The sequence below is a fragment of the Misgurnus anguillicaudatus genome, chromosome 3, assembly GCF_027580225.2.
Source record: "Misgurnus anguillicaudatus chromosome 3, ASM2758022v2, whole genome shotgun sequence".
Lineage (NCBI taxonomy): Eukaryota > Metazoa > Chordata > Actinopteri > Cypriniformes > Cobitidae > Misgurnus > Misgurnus anguillicaudatus.
Genome location: NC_073339.2, coordinates 19,247,901 through 19,261,684, shown reverse-complemented (window position 1 = coordinate 19,261,684; position 13,784 = coordinate 19,247,901). Strand labels below are relative to the sequence as shown.

Here is a 13,784-nt window from a genome sequence, read left to right as displayed (position 1 = left end):
TTAGAGATTTCAGTATGGCAGTTTAGACGAGTCCGACACAGGGCTCCAGGTCGCGACCAAATGGCAGCGCAAGCATTTTTACAAGTACTCGCGCATGTGCGACCGGCAAATTTGCTATTTCTTGTTGAAAGATGTGTAGATCCCAAGCCCACAAATGTGCAGTGGTGGATTTAGGGGGCGCATACACCACATTTAAGTGTTTAAACATTGATGAAAATGGCAGGCGATGCCAACTGTGGGAGCTTACCAGCGTTTCTTCAGCAACGTGCTTTGGTTTCTATGATACTTCTGTTTTGTTTATCAGTCCTTGTACGATGCGCCGGTTGGTTGTTGTGGTATTTGTCCCCCCCTCTTCTCAAATGTGATTGGATGGCTAAGTGTAAAGTGACATTGACGAAATAACGGAATACGTGACTGGGGTTTCACCACTCATTTGCCCAACGGGTCAATTGTTTTATTGTGCGGAACTAAAATTTTTTTAATGGGGTGGCCAGGGCTACTTTAGGGGGTCCATAGTCCACGAAAGAAAACAATGTGTAATGTATCAAAAAAGCATGAATGAAACTTTACTCACCTTTATGTTGTTCTAAGTTTATTTTTTATTTTGATGAACACAAAAGATATTTGCTGTTTGTATGAAAAGTATTCGTTAAGTTACGTTTCTGAAAGGACTTCACTGAGTGAGAGAGAACTAAAGGCGCATCTTGTTTATTTTCTTAATTTGGCGAAAAGCACAACATTCAAGTTTTTTATTGGGAGTGGACATACAAAAACTAGATACTTTAACGTTTTAAATGATGTTTAAAACGTTAAATATCCAAAATCAACAAAGTTATCGAAGTATGTCCAAAATCAGCAAAGTAATCAATATCTCAAAGTGTTTCAACTGAACCAGGATAAAAAATGCCTCTGTACTCAATTGGATAGAACTACAACCAATCAGAGCAACCGAGTGTCCAACGTATGTTGAAACGGCGTCTTTTGCAGCATGACCAAACTGCTAGGTATTTCGCTACAATGACACTAACATTATGATTATACTAAGTCTGAGTTAGCGAACGTACATCGACACCTACTATGTTTACATCATTTCATTCATATCACAACATTGTGAGTTATTTACTAGGTCATACAGTCAGACTGTTATCTCTTATCATTCGTAAGTTAAATGAACTTCATCCACAGGCTTCCGAAAAGGAACTGGCAACGACCGCTAGTTATATCCACGCTGTTGTGGACACATTTTCATTGTGTCCCATCTTCTCAGCGACTATCAGAGTCAGCTGATAAATTAAACTTTTGCCGAATCCCGGAGGAGGGACAGCAAAACATCTTTCTGATAAACAAATGTATTGATCGCATTTCTCTGTTCCTCTTTTAAAATCACTGCGCTGTTGATATCTTCTAGAACAGACTCGATGGCAGAATATTCATATCTCAATTATCCAGCGGCAACCGTCTTTATTCTAAACGGATTCAACACAAGCGCTCTTTGGTCACGTGGTTGATTACGTTGCTGTTGATCATCTGTCCATCATCTTATAAAGCCCTCCCTGACAATTTGATTGGTCCGCCAGTTTTTGTTCAAGCATAGTAGTGCCACAACGGAGCGACTCCAGACCGAATTTCCCCCAGCCTACAATGTTGTAGGCGGGACTAAATTCGGCTGGCATCCAGGCTAGCCATATAACTGGATATAACTTATTGTATAGTTTAATAAAATTATAATCAGCAACAAATCAATAATAATTTAACTAGTTCTCGTATTTTCTAGGTGCTGACCTAAGATCAGCATAGGGAATCTTTAGTTAATTATAAAGACATCTATATTTTGCCTACATGTTGTACCTTTTGTTGTAAATTCAGTCTTTTTGGGGTATCTTATGCCTAGAATTATTCAAGGGGATTGTATGATTCCTTGGTTTATAACTTCATATTCTGAAAGTTTGATCAATTGTGCGTAATGACATGTGCAACATATGCATATAGAGTCAATTTCTCATTAAGGGTTTTTTTTTTGGGGGGGGGGTGAATAATTGCATTGCAGGCTGTTTCAAGGTCAATTCTGCTTGTGCTCCTAAAGTTTTCAGTCAGGGTCTACAGTGCTCCTAGAAAATAAGTTAGACTGAAACCGTGTGACACCAGTGGTGATGCAGAGTGTCAAAACTGAGACAAGATTTTGAAACTTGTCTGGATCAGTTTGGACATCACTTCAATTCTTTGCGCTGTGCGGCAGACTGTAGTTAAAGAAATGGATGTGACTTCATTAACCCCTCATTCCTAGAGGCAATGAAAAGGTTAAACTTTGTGGGGGTATTTGATTCCAGATGGGAAAAGTGGCACAAAAGAGTCTGCAATCTGACATTAATTACTCTGCCAATCTGTGTCAATGTGGGGGGTGTCAATCACGGGCAGGTGTGCAATATATCTGCAGCTGATTCATACACCCACCGATCCCTCAGCTGAGTTTGTTGTTCTGGAAAACTGAGTGCTTCCTGCCAGCGTGATGGATTTCAGAGACCTCTTGAACTGCACCGAAAACTCCACAATTTTGGAGTTTATGTTACTGATTGTATGGAGCAGAAGGAAAATTAACACACCAAAGATTTACTATGCCTGGTGTTAATAAGCGATTAATTAAAGTACTTATTTTTATGTTATTTTTAAGCCTGAGTATTACAAGCGTGCCACACTTGTTAGTAGTTAATATAAAGATATATTACTATATAATTTAAAGTAATTGATGGCTGTTTCAAGAACTGTATGGCACCGGCAGCAGTTTTCTTTTGGAATAATACAGGCCCTATCCAATGCTGTCTCAAAATTCAAAGTTAAAATTTGTTTGTTGATGTGTTGACCTTTTTTGACTTTGATTCAGCCTTTCAGATATTCTTTATACTTTACAAAGAGTAAAAATAATTTGCTGCCTAAAAATTATTTGTTAAATCAACTCAGATTTACAAGTCATGTCAACAGAGATGAGTTGTCACAACTTATAAAATATAGTTGAGAAAAGTCAACTACCTGTAGTAATAACAACTCATCTCTGGTCAAAATAAATAATTGGAAGTTGAAATTACTTGTAAATCCGAGTTGATTTAACAAAAAAAATTTAAGGCAGCAAAGTATTTTTTACAGTGTAGCTTTTCTACTGCTCTGTAGTTGGCAAACCACTTTCTCCAATATCAGTTTCTATCTATAAAGTTAAAAGTAACTGCAGTTGCTCTGTTTGTTACCTACCCATTGGGTCGGAACCGAGTTGTGTTTCCTTTGGGTCTCTGGTCATTCACCTACAGGTCTGAGTCCTGATTAAGCCAGCTCCCTACAGCCCGATCCGTATATGAGGTGAAGGGGTTAATTCCTCATTGTTAACCTGAGTTTGAGTGAGAGCTGGCAGTGTAGGGGAAGTCACCTGCCCCCCTGGTGGGTCCTACAAAAAACTAAAGAAGCTTCCGATGTGCCAAGCAAGGCATGAAGAAGCTTTGGAAATGGGTCTGTTTGAGTTAGGGTTGCTTTGGTCTCGGCAGAATTCATAGTTCCTGGTGCCTCACCAGTCCCTTAGCAGTCCAGCGCGAGCTGTCAACCTGCTCCCTGTGCTGGAGATCTCTGGAGATAGTCCTTCACCTCACCAGAGAACTCCCCCCACATCCTGTCACCGTTCTCCTCATCAAATGCAATGCTCTCTTTCTTCCTCTCCCTCACCTGCACTGCTGTGTCTGAGACATTGCTTAACCTTCACCTGAGGTTCTCACGGCTGGCTGGCTCCTCGCCTCCCGCTGTGTCCCCACTGACACCAAATTCATTTTTGTCGCACTGCTTCCTGTCGGAAAGCCACAGTTTAAACTCCAATAAGAGGAACGTTTGCTAATAGAGAACTTTATTCGCCTGAATCACAGTGACATTATACACAAGAGAGAGACTTTTTATGGTTATTCTGAGGGCAGGAGCTTGGTGTTCAGTCTTTTGAAACATCTCCGGTACACTTATTATTTCAGTTATGATTGGTTCATGATTAATGCTTCACAGTGTTCTTTATTGCTTTTGAATTGTAGAAAAGTGTAAATGTTTTTATTACTGAGCAGAGTTAATTTTTGTGTGTGCGTTTGTTTCCTTGATGCTCTTTTGGATTTTTGGACAGGGACAGTTTATAGACTGTTAATAGTTATATTAGCAGGATGTATTAATGACAAAGTAAAAAAAAATCTCTTCAGCAACATTTAATTTTTACCAGATTTTAAATTGTTGTGATAGCAAATAGCATATTTGTGTAAAACATATATAAATATATATAAAGGATTATTTGGAACACTTGTTCAATTTCTCATTAATGCAATTGTGTAATGGTGTGGGGGATGTTTTCTTAGCACACTTTAGGCCCCTTAGTGCCAACTGGGCATCGTTTATATGCCACAGACTACCTGAGCATTGTTTCTGACCATGTCCATCCCTTTATGACCACCATGTACCCATCCTCTGATGGCTACTTCCAGCAGGATAATGCACTATGCCACAAAGCTTGAATCATTTCAAATTGGTTTCTTGAACATGACAATGAGTTCACTGTACTAAAATGGCCCCCACAGTCACCAGATCTCAACGCAATAGAGCATCTTTGGGATGTGGTGGAACGGGAGCTTTGCGTCCTGGATGTGCATCCCAAAAATCTCCATCAACTGCAGATGCTATCCTACCAATATGGGCCAACATTTCTAAAGAATGCTTTCAGCACCTTGATGAATTAATGCCACATAGAATAAAGGCAGTTCTGAAGGCGAAAGGGGGTCAAACACAGTATTAGTATGGTGTTCCTAATAATCCTTTAGGTGTGTGTGTGTGTGTGTGTGTGTGTGTGTATTGGAAAACCTATATATATATATATATATATATATATATATATATATATATATATATATATATATATATATATATATATATATATATATATATAAATCACACAATAAATAATGTCAAAGAATTACATTTTGCTTTGATTATCTTAGTTTACTCTTGCAACAACAGACATGCATAAAATACATTATTGTTTGTGCAATATAATGAATTCCTAATATTTTAGCATAAATATTCATATTTTAAGATGCAAAGAAGATATTAAGACAAACAATACGTTTATAGATCTATAAGGTATTGTGAAGATAGCAAATTAAGTATCAATAAATAAAAGCATGGTGTGCACAATTTATAATTTACACAATTTAATAAGAACATTAAATGGCAGTGTTAGACAAAAATATTTGACATATTTATATATGTGCCTATTTCCCAGCTTTTTAAGTGTGCCTATTTTGGTTTAACTTCTGATTCATGAACTATTAAAATGCAAAATAACTTTTTTATTACATTTCAACTTTTCTCTTATTTTGTGGTCTATACTAATTTGGATGATATATTTTACAAACATTAATATTTAAATAAAATTCTGCTGTACACAATTTTTACACATGTAGGACATTTATGTTTAAAGCACTTTTGACCTTTCACCCTACAATCCAATTCTTTGAAGCCTTATCCTCCCTTTCTTCATTATTGCACCATATTTAAAAGCAATGTTTCTAGCAACCATGAGCGCAGTTCCCCTTTTCTATGTTCCTGCTATTCTTTCTTTCACACATTGCCTCTGCCAGGCCTCCCTCGTACCTCAGAGGTACGAGGTTCACTAAAATGTCAGGCTGGTAGAGAGGGATCCCAGGCCCAGTAGATGGGGCTGAAGAGCTACTCCTGGCACAAACAAGTGCCCCATTCACAGCCATTTGATCCTCAAGCAGGCCTGATATGTGCAATTAGACTACTAATGATAAGCAGCACTTGGCTGACATTTTGCATATAAATTACGCATTTGCGTGAAATAGCTTCTTATATTCTTAATTGATGAAATAGGAATTCCGCACTGCCCTTCACATGCAATAGAAGAGGTCCAGCATTATCGGTTTTCCAAGCACGCTTTCAGAGTAATCAAACGCAGACATTAAACATCTCCCTCACACTTTGTGTGAGAAGGGGTTTCTCTGCCTTGTCCTCCAGTGGGATGCCGCATGTGTATGTGGGAAAGAAAAAGAGAGAAGGTAGCAGCTGCAGAGCTGTATATGGAGACTGTGTGATATACAGGCTTCATAGAGGTAGACTGCTCTTTGAATATCTGTTTCATCTCTCTTTCTTTCTATTCACAGGTTTCTGTATTTCGGCCCTGAAGGATGGCAAATCGTACATGTAAGTCCTCCTGTTCCATTTAAGTTCAAGAGTGGTATATCAGCACATTAAGATAATGTTCTTACATAATTTTATAGAGAACATATTAAAAAAATGTTACTCTTTTTCTTTTCTTTTCCTATTCATTCTTTCGTACTGTTGCAGATTGTCACCCATTTAGAGAGAATTGCATCAGCTTAATAAAATTGAAAATTTAATTTCATTGCTCGTTGTGTAGCCAGTGGCTATACTGTGTCAGTACTGAACTGTGCAATATGAAACACAAGCTGCCAAAATACCTTCTGGATAATACAGTTGGTCTTTACCTACCCTGATGTGCACGCACACACACACATCCACCCCCACACACCCTCTACACGCTGTGTGAAGTTGTCTCTTTATTTAAGATGTATTGGGACCACCCAAGTCTGGCCTCTCTCTCTACCTGCACGCCCATCGATTGACTGATGACCCCTTGCATCAACTCATTGTACGCTTCCACCTTCGAGCAAAACCATGTGAATTTACTATACTCCCTTTGTCCCCCCCTTCCTCGCCTTTACCTCCTGTATGTAGACTCATGAACACAATCTTTTCCTTTCTCATCTCCCCCTCCTCTCGTTTTTCTTGGATCCTACTGTTCTCTTTGGTGTAACTGTGCATCTGTGCACCACGCTGCTTTCCCACAGTTCCTCCACACTGGAGGCCTTCACTTTACCCAGGAGAACTCTCGCTTTTTCTGACTAGCAAAGCTCTGAATGCTGGCCATTATACCACATAAGCATAAAATGCGGCTTGTTGAGAACGGGCGGGTGGAGTGTTTTTTTTTTGTGATTGTCAGGGTCATAGAAACTGTATGTGGAGTGGAGGGATTAAAATCTGGCCAATGCTGTAAAGTTGGTTGGTAGATTTGAATAGAACACATAAAAGATGCTATCAATTGACACTAAGCTCTTTGTATCTGTTAGGAACCATAAAGACCTGTGTGTGCTGAGACAGACATCACATACTGACTATCAGGGCAATCCCTCGAAATGTGTAGTTCATATAGCTGTAGTTTAAATATACTGCTTGCTATGAATGACTGTAAAGGATGTGTTTTATTCGAAAAGATGGGCTTGTACAAAATGGTGGATAAATGTCGTTGTAAGGAAGCAGTGAAGGTACGTCCAATGCAAATAAAACTATATATTTATATAAATATAATAAAAATATTGTAATATATATATATATATATATATATATATATATATATATATATATATATATATATATATATATATATATATATATATATATATTATATATGTAGATATTGTAATATTGTTTTATATATATAATGTCTTAAAGCCTGGAACCGGAAATAGATTACAATATTTTTTCACATTTAATATTTGATGATTTATTATAGTTGACTTATTAAAGCATATATATCAATAGTGTTGAAAGAAGTCCAGATCAATTCTGCTTCTTGCTTCTTGACCTAGATAGATCAGCAATGCCAACGTTTTCATATAAGCTGTTTGAAATATAGGAGCCATTACCAGATTTTAAATGTCTGTAATCTTGTAGACGGCTTTTATGAAGCACTGTATGTATAATATGGGGAATTAAAATCTTGTTAAAATGAGATCTATAATTGCATTATTTTTCTGTCTAATGTAAGGCTTATGAACATATTCTTGACCATGTATAAATGAAACACTAAAATATTAATTTCATTTAACTTTACTTAATTCTCAAAAGCACAATTCACATTGCTGTTACTGGAGAAGTATGAAATTTACACCAGTGCTGCTCTGTCTAATCTACAAACTGACAAAGAGAAACCAATTACTCTTAATTCCCTTTAAACAACTTTAGGCAACAATTAGAGTTGCTCCATCTGAGAGAGTCTAAAGAAGACAACGTAATATGAAAATAGCCTTCAATGTCAGATTAATTGCCGCTTGATTATTGCTAGTTGTGAGTGGACGTGAAGGTTGAGTAGCTCACTATGAATGTTTTAATTAAAATGGATTTACTTTGATTTAAATTAAGTATAATACCTTGTTCGGTTGCTTATCATTTTAACAGGCCTTTGAAGAAATTATGCAGGTATTAATTATTATTTTAATCCTTGATCACTAGTGTCAGAAAGTTAAAGTTTTTAAGTATTACTAAGTTGGAAAGATATTTTGGCTACAAATGCAGAATTCATAATATATACATATATTTTTTGTTTCAATGATCAGAGCCTTTATTCAAAAGCCATTTCAGCAGGTAATTCTACTGCTCTTTCTTGTACTTCATCCTCTCAGACATGCATCTTGCTTTTCCTTTGTTCTCTTCTCCACGGAAAAGAGTGTTTTGAATACCAAGGCATTCAAAGACGGTACACCGGTCGATCCACTCAAAGTCGGCCATCTTTAGCATCAGGCTAATGGAGAGAGAAGGCTTTTGTCTGGGCGTGAGCCACAGCGCAATGCCTAATGTCAGCGACACTCTCCGATCCTTCTAACCGTCCTTCTGTTCTGTGGAGATAAGACCTGAGTGGAGCGAGTCCACCTGCAGTCTTTTCGGGCAGACGCAGCTGATGCTATCATCCAGAGAATATTTACTTCTGGCTGTGTAATGTGAGCGGGTGCACAGCGGGTGAGCTCTCCTCCTCACTATTCGTCTCTGCCCGAACCTTCTCATGTCCGCACTCGCCGCTATGCTGCAGCTTTATTGATAGCGCTTTTTGCCAAACTCAGTGGTGGAATCGCACTAAAGATGTTTCACGCCTCCGCTTGCATAGGTAGCGCTTGCCCTTTTTAGTCCCATCAGGGTGCCGTGGTTGAGCGATCATCCACCTACCAGTTACTGGAATTCTGGCCTACTCTACGTCACCGAACTGGCGGCACTCATTAGCAGATAGCTGTACTAGCTGTTTGAGCAGGGATCGCTGTCTTTGCGAGTGAAACTAGAGCAAATACGGCTCAATAGAGTCTGCTCTTTCAGTGCCATCTCCTAGTTGGACTGCAGTTCCTTTAAGCAACACGGATTCCCGAGTGTCTGCAGCTCTGCTATTCCCTTTCAAGCCACTGTCAGGCAGGCAGCAGCGAATGCTGTATCCCTCTAACCCAATTACAGATCTGAGCGCAGCTGGGCAGCTCAGCATGTGGCACTCACGCACTCGGTGCTACACGGCCCTCGATATACAGAACCCCACTGTTGCTGAATAATCAGAACGCTCTCTCCTCAATCCTACTTCTGATCACATGAACTTAATGTGAGGTCAAGCGTGACTTAAGATGGCCACAATTGCATTTTGCTGGTGTGCAGGACAGATCTAAATGGGAACACGCATGTGATGCGCATATGTAATCACAACATGGTGGGCCTACACTCCACCAATTGTTGTCCCAAAATGGGGAGCAGGTAAAATTAAACAGTGAATCAAATCTTAAAAGGACATATATTATGAAAGGCCAGTGCAAATCGTTTTTTAGGTTTCCATTATGGTACATTCACACGGGGGAAAGCGTTTGATGCTTCTCATTTACTTTTAAAGGGTGATTTCATGTGCTGCCGACTCCGTCACCGTCGTGTTACTGCTATTTCAGCAAATGGAATAATTTTTGGTTTATAAAATTTTTATATTGACACATATTTTGGGAAAATGCTTAGATTTTTTTTTTTTAATTCAACAATACACCATGGGCAAATTCACTACCCTTTTGTTTTGTCACTGATTTGGAAAAAAATGACAGATTTTTAATATAAAAAGTAATTTTTACCTTTTATCACAGTCTTGGACATGTCAAAGATTATTAAAAACATTGGCTTTGATGCATTGTTAGTTTTTGTGCAGCATCAGATTTTTTTTCTCTCATTTACTCTTCGTGACTGATTGTGCCCCATTGACTTCTATTATAAAAACGTTTTTTTGATTACAAAGCCATGACACCATATAATCATGCATTCTTGATTGTTAGTGGTTTTTCCTGTTGCAAAGAAGTAAAATGTGTCATTTTTACTCTTGATCACCAGGTGGCACCATTAACCCTTTAGATAGGCCTGTGCAAAAACAAAGCTTAATTTCTGGCTAGTACATTATGTTATATGGACTATAACCGCATATTGTTTTTTTGTGTCTGTGTGTGTGTGTGTGTGTGTGTGTGTGTGTGTGTGTGTGTGTGTGTGTGTGTGTGTGTGTGTGTGCGTGCGTGCATGTGTGTGTGTGCCTGGTAATTATCACGTTGTGGGGACATTTTGAGGTCCTCATTAGGAAACAAGCTTATAAATCATACTTGAAAATCTAAGGTACAATAAAGTTTTCTGTGATGGTTGGGGTTAGGGGAAGGTAATAGAATATACAGTTTGTACAGTATAAAATGCATTACGTCTATGGAATGTCCCCACAAAAAATGGAAACCAGAATGTGTGTGTGTGTGTGCGTGTGTGTGTGCGTGTGTGTGTGTGTGTGCATGTGTACTATGCATTTTGGTTCATAATAAATGATGTTTATAAATCTGATTCAGAGTAGATTTTTACAGAAAACACGCACAAACACATTTACACAATAGGTATTGGTATGAATGGGGGAGATCGCAATGGTCAGAATGGCTGGTTTATGTCCCGCCTCCCAGTAAATAGAGCCAATCGTCTACCTTTCCATCTTGTCACTGGAATCCTTGCTCTGCAATAAATAGACATGATATTTTATGCTCAGCACATAGCGTATTGCATCCATCCATGGTTTACTGAGACTTTTTTAAATCAGATGTTTAAAATAAAGCTGGATACTGGTTAAGATGAGATAAAGAGGCAAGCGGTGGTGTAATGGCTGTGAAGGGGGATTGTTTTACAGCGATAACAGTCAGCAGTTGTCTACCTTACAAATCGGACGCGATTCTTCATATGCGTGGCGGCAAGTTGTGGCTTTACAGTGCTGATTAAAATTCATGACAACAAACAAACTTTGAGAGCTGTGCACACACATAACCAAGACATTTCCCACTGCTCTAATATCACAAAGAATGTTAGAGTAGGTCAATTTAGTACTTTTAGAGTTTTAGCAAGAGTACTTTCACTTGTTTGTTTTTTAATTCAGTCGCTCATTGTGTAGTGGTGTTGTTCAAGTTTATTATGTCTGTTACAACCGTGAAAGTTCCCGGTTTGATCCCAGTCAGGTCAATGCAAGACCTAGAGGTAAAATGAATTTGTTGGGTGGTGAACTCCAGGGTCCTGGTGTTTGATTAAAAGTCTGCACATTGTGCGACTGAATAAGAAACCTCTTTGACCCCATCTTTCTGGTCCACTGGTTAAACCCACTTACGAAAATCGCTGTTGAGCGTGGCATCACTGTGTATTTAAGTTTGTGAAGTTTAAATCAAGCTATATCAATCACTCCAATCACGTGAAGATTACCTCATTTGCAGGCTAAATGATTGCCTGCAAGGGTGTGAAAATCACATTCTTAGCTCACTTTGATTAACCATATTTGCCTCATACACGTTCTAATTACTCATATCCTTAATCTTTCTGTGATCTCATAATTACAATATTTTGTGCCAGCTTCACCAACTAAAATGGCAGGGTGATTCGTTTTTTAATGTATTTTTTGCCAAATTTTGCTGAATGCAGTTTAGTTTTTGATAGGCTTCACTTTTGATAAGCTTTCCCCTTAATTGTCATTTTTAATGTTGCACCGATGACAAAATGGGCAAAATGACAAAATGGGCCAAAAATGTTTTTAGTTTTTTTACTTTGAATAAGCAACAGACAAGACAGAATGAAAAAGTACATGAACAAGATGTTTACTTGCTTAATAGGTCGAACTGACCTTAAACAAAAACTAAATATCTGTAGCTATTTAACAGCAAATAAGCACAATGATCAAAGATGCAACTTTCATGTGGCATCAGCACTTGTTTTGGTTTTAAATTAGATTTTCAAGACTTAACAGAATAATCTGACTTCAGCTTTGTGAAATTGGAATAAATATAACAAACTTGCACTAAAAAAAAACACAAGATGGGCTAAAATCAAAGTGCTTTGTGACAGTAGACTGTCATACACTAGTTGCTATTTATGTTTACCCTGTATATACCATTTATTTATTTATATCTAACGCAAGCTCACTTTTTTGCCCCTGTTGAGTTTGCATCCCTGCGATTTATGGCTGGTCGATCGGCGCATCCCTGCGATTCATGGCTGGTCGATCAGTGCATCTTTAGTAATTTTAGCACCATTAGCAGCACCAAGAAAAATGGATTGTCTACACACAGGTTTTCCAAATACTCCCCACCCTCCATCCATGGTTTAGATAGACAGCCCCACCACAAATTCACGCTATTGGTTGATCCAGAAGTCGATGCGCTTGACCGTTTTAACCAATCGAGCACACTGAGGGCTCTATCGTATATGAGCAAACCACTTTTTTATAGGGAATAAATTGAAGATTAGGTATTTCATTGTCTTTTCAAGTTGCGTGTACAATGGGATTGTACCTTTAGCTAATTTTCCTCACTACTAATCTATTTGCAGAAAATACATGACTGGAAAATTGTGTGTGCTCAATTTACACAGTGTAAGAAGCTGATGTAATGTCAGTGCAACATGAAATTTACTATTTAAAAAGCTGTGATTTATGTCATTTTTTCTGGCTTTTTGCTCAACAAGACAGGCATTGAGCCGTGAGCATGCTTGTAGCCATTGCTAGATAAATGTATGATTTTAAATTGCAGACAGGGTCCAAAATTAACTTATTGCCACAGCTTCCAATGTCAGATGAATTTAGAAAATATAATGACCGGCTATACCGTAAATATTTCTTACCGGCTGTATTTTATTTTAAAATGATATTTTCACCCACCAATTTAATTAGCTGTTTTCTTGCTCTCATATTATTGACCATCAACTCAGGCCATTGTGTCACCAGCTGATATGATATAAGCCAGTGAAATGGTACCTGTCACAAAAAAAAAGATATTTTAGTTTTCGAGGGTTAATGTGAGAAATATTTTATTAATATCACCACATTGAGTTCTGGGTAAAAAAAACTATTTAGAATCTTAACCTGATATAAGTGTTGTAGTCAAGACCACCTAAACCGAGACACAGCACAGAATTAAGTTTTCAACGTACAATCTACAATGATTTTTCACATAATGTATTGACAGTACAAATCTTATTGTGAAGTGTCTTAAAATGTCCATTTATATTGCTGTACAATACCTCTTGATGTGCATATCGTCCACGGGAAGACGCGCTGATTACAATCTACACACTAATGTTGTGATCAATATAATAGCATACGTTTGAAGGGTTACGAATCAAAACAACTTACCCATCACGTAAAACACAAGCAGGATCAGAATCTCGGTCTAGTTAAATGTTGTCGTGAAGCTCTCTCCATCCAGATAATGCAACAACAAATTGATCCTCTCTCGTTTTGTTGCAAACTCTTCTTGGGTCGTTTGGTTGGCCCGTACGCTTACAGGAGCTGACACAACAAGCGGCAGACGGTAAAGAGTTATCCATAAGTTCATAAGCAAGCGTGCCGCGTAGCCCGACAGGCGCTATCGCATAGTTCCGCATTTGTCCACGACACT

The 13,784-nt window shown here is 38.2% G+C and overlaps 1 protein-coding gene across 12 annotated transcripts in view; it reads left to right on the top strand.

Moving 5' to 3' along the window:
• Window positions 1–13,784, top strand: part of tenm3 (teneurin transmembrane protein 3) — a 693,684-nt gene that overhangs the window by 103,661 nt on the left and 576,239 nt on the right. For all 12 annotated transcript variants that reach the window (XM_055205043.2, XM_055205039.2, XM_073862719.1 and 9 more), the window contains exon 2: window positions 6,186–6,225. The gene's annotated coding sequence lies outside the window, so the exon portion shown is untranslated. The remainder of the gene's footprint in view (window positions 1–6,185; window positions 6,226–13,784) is intronic.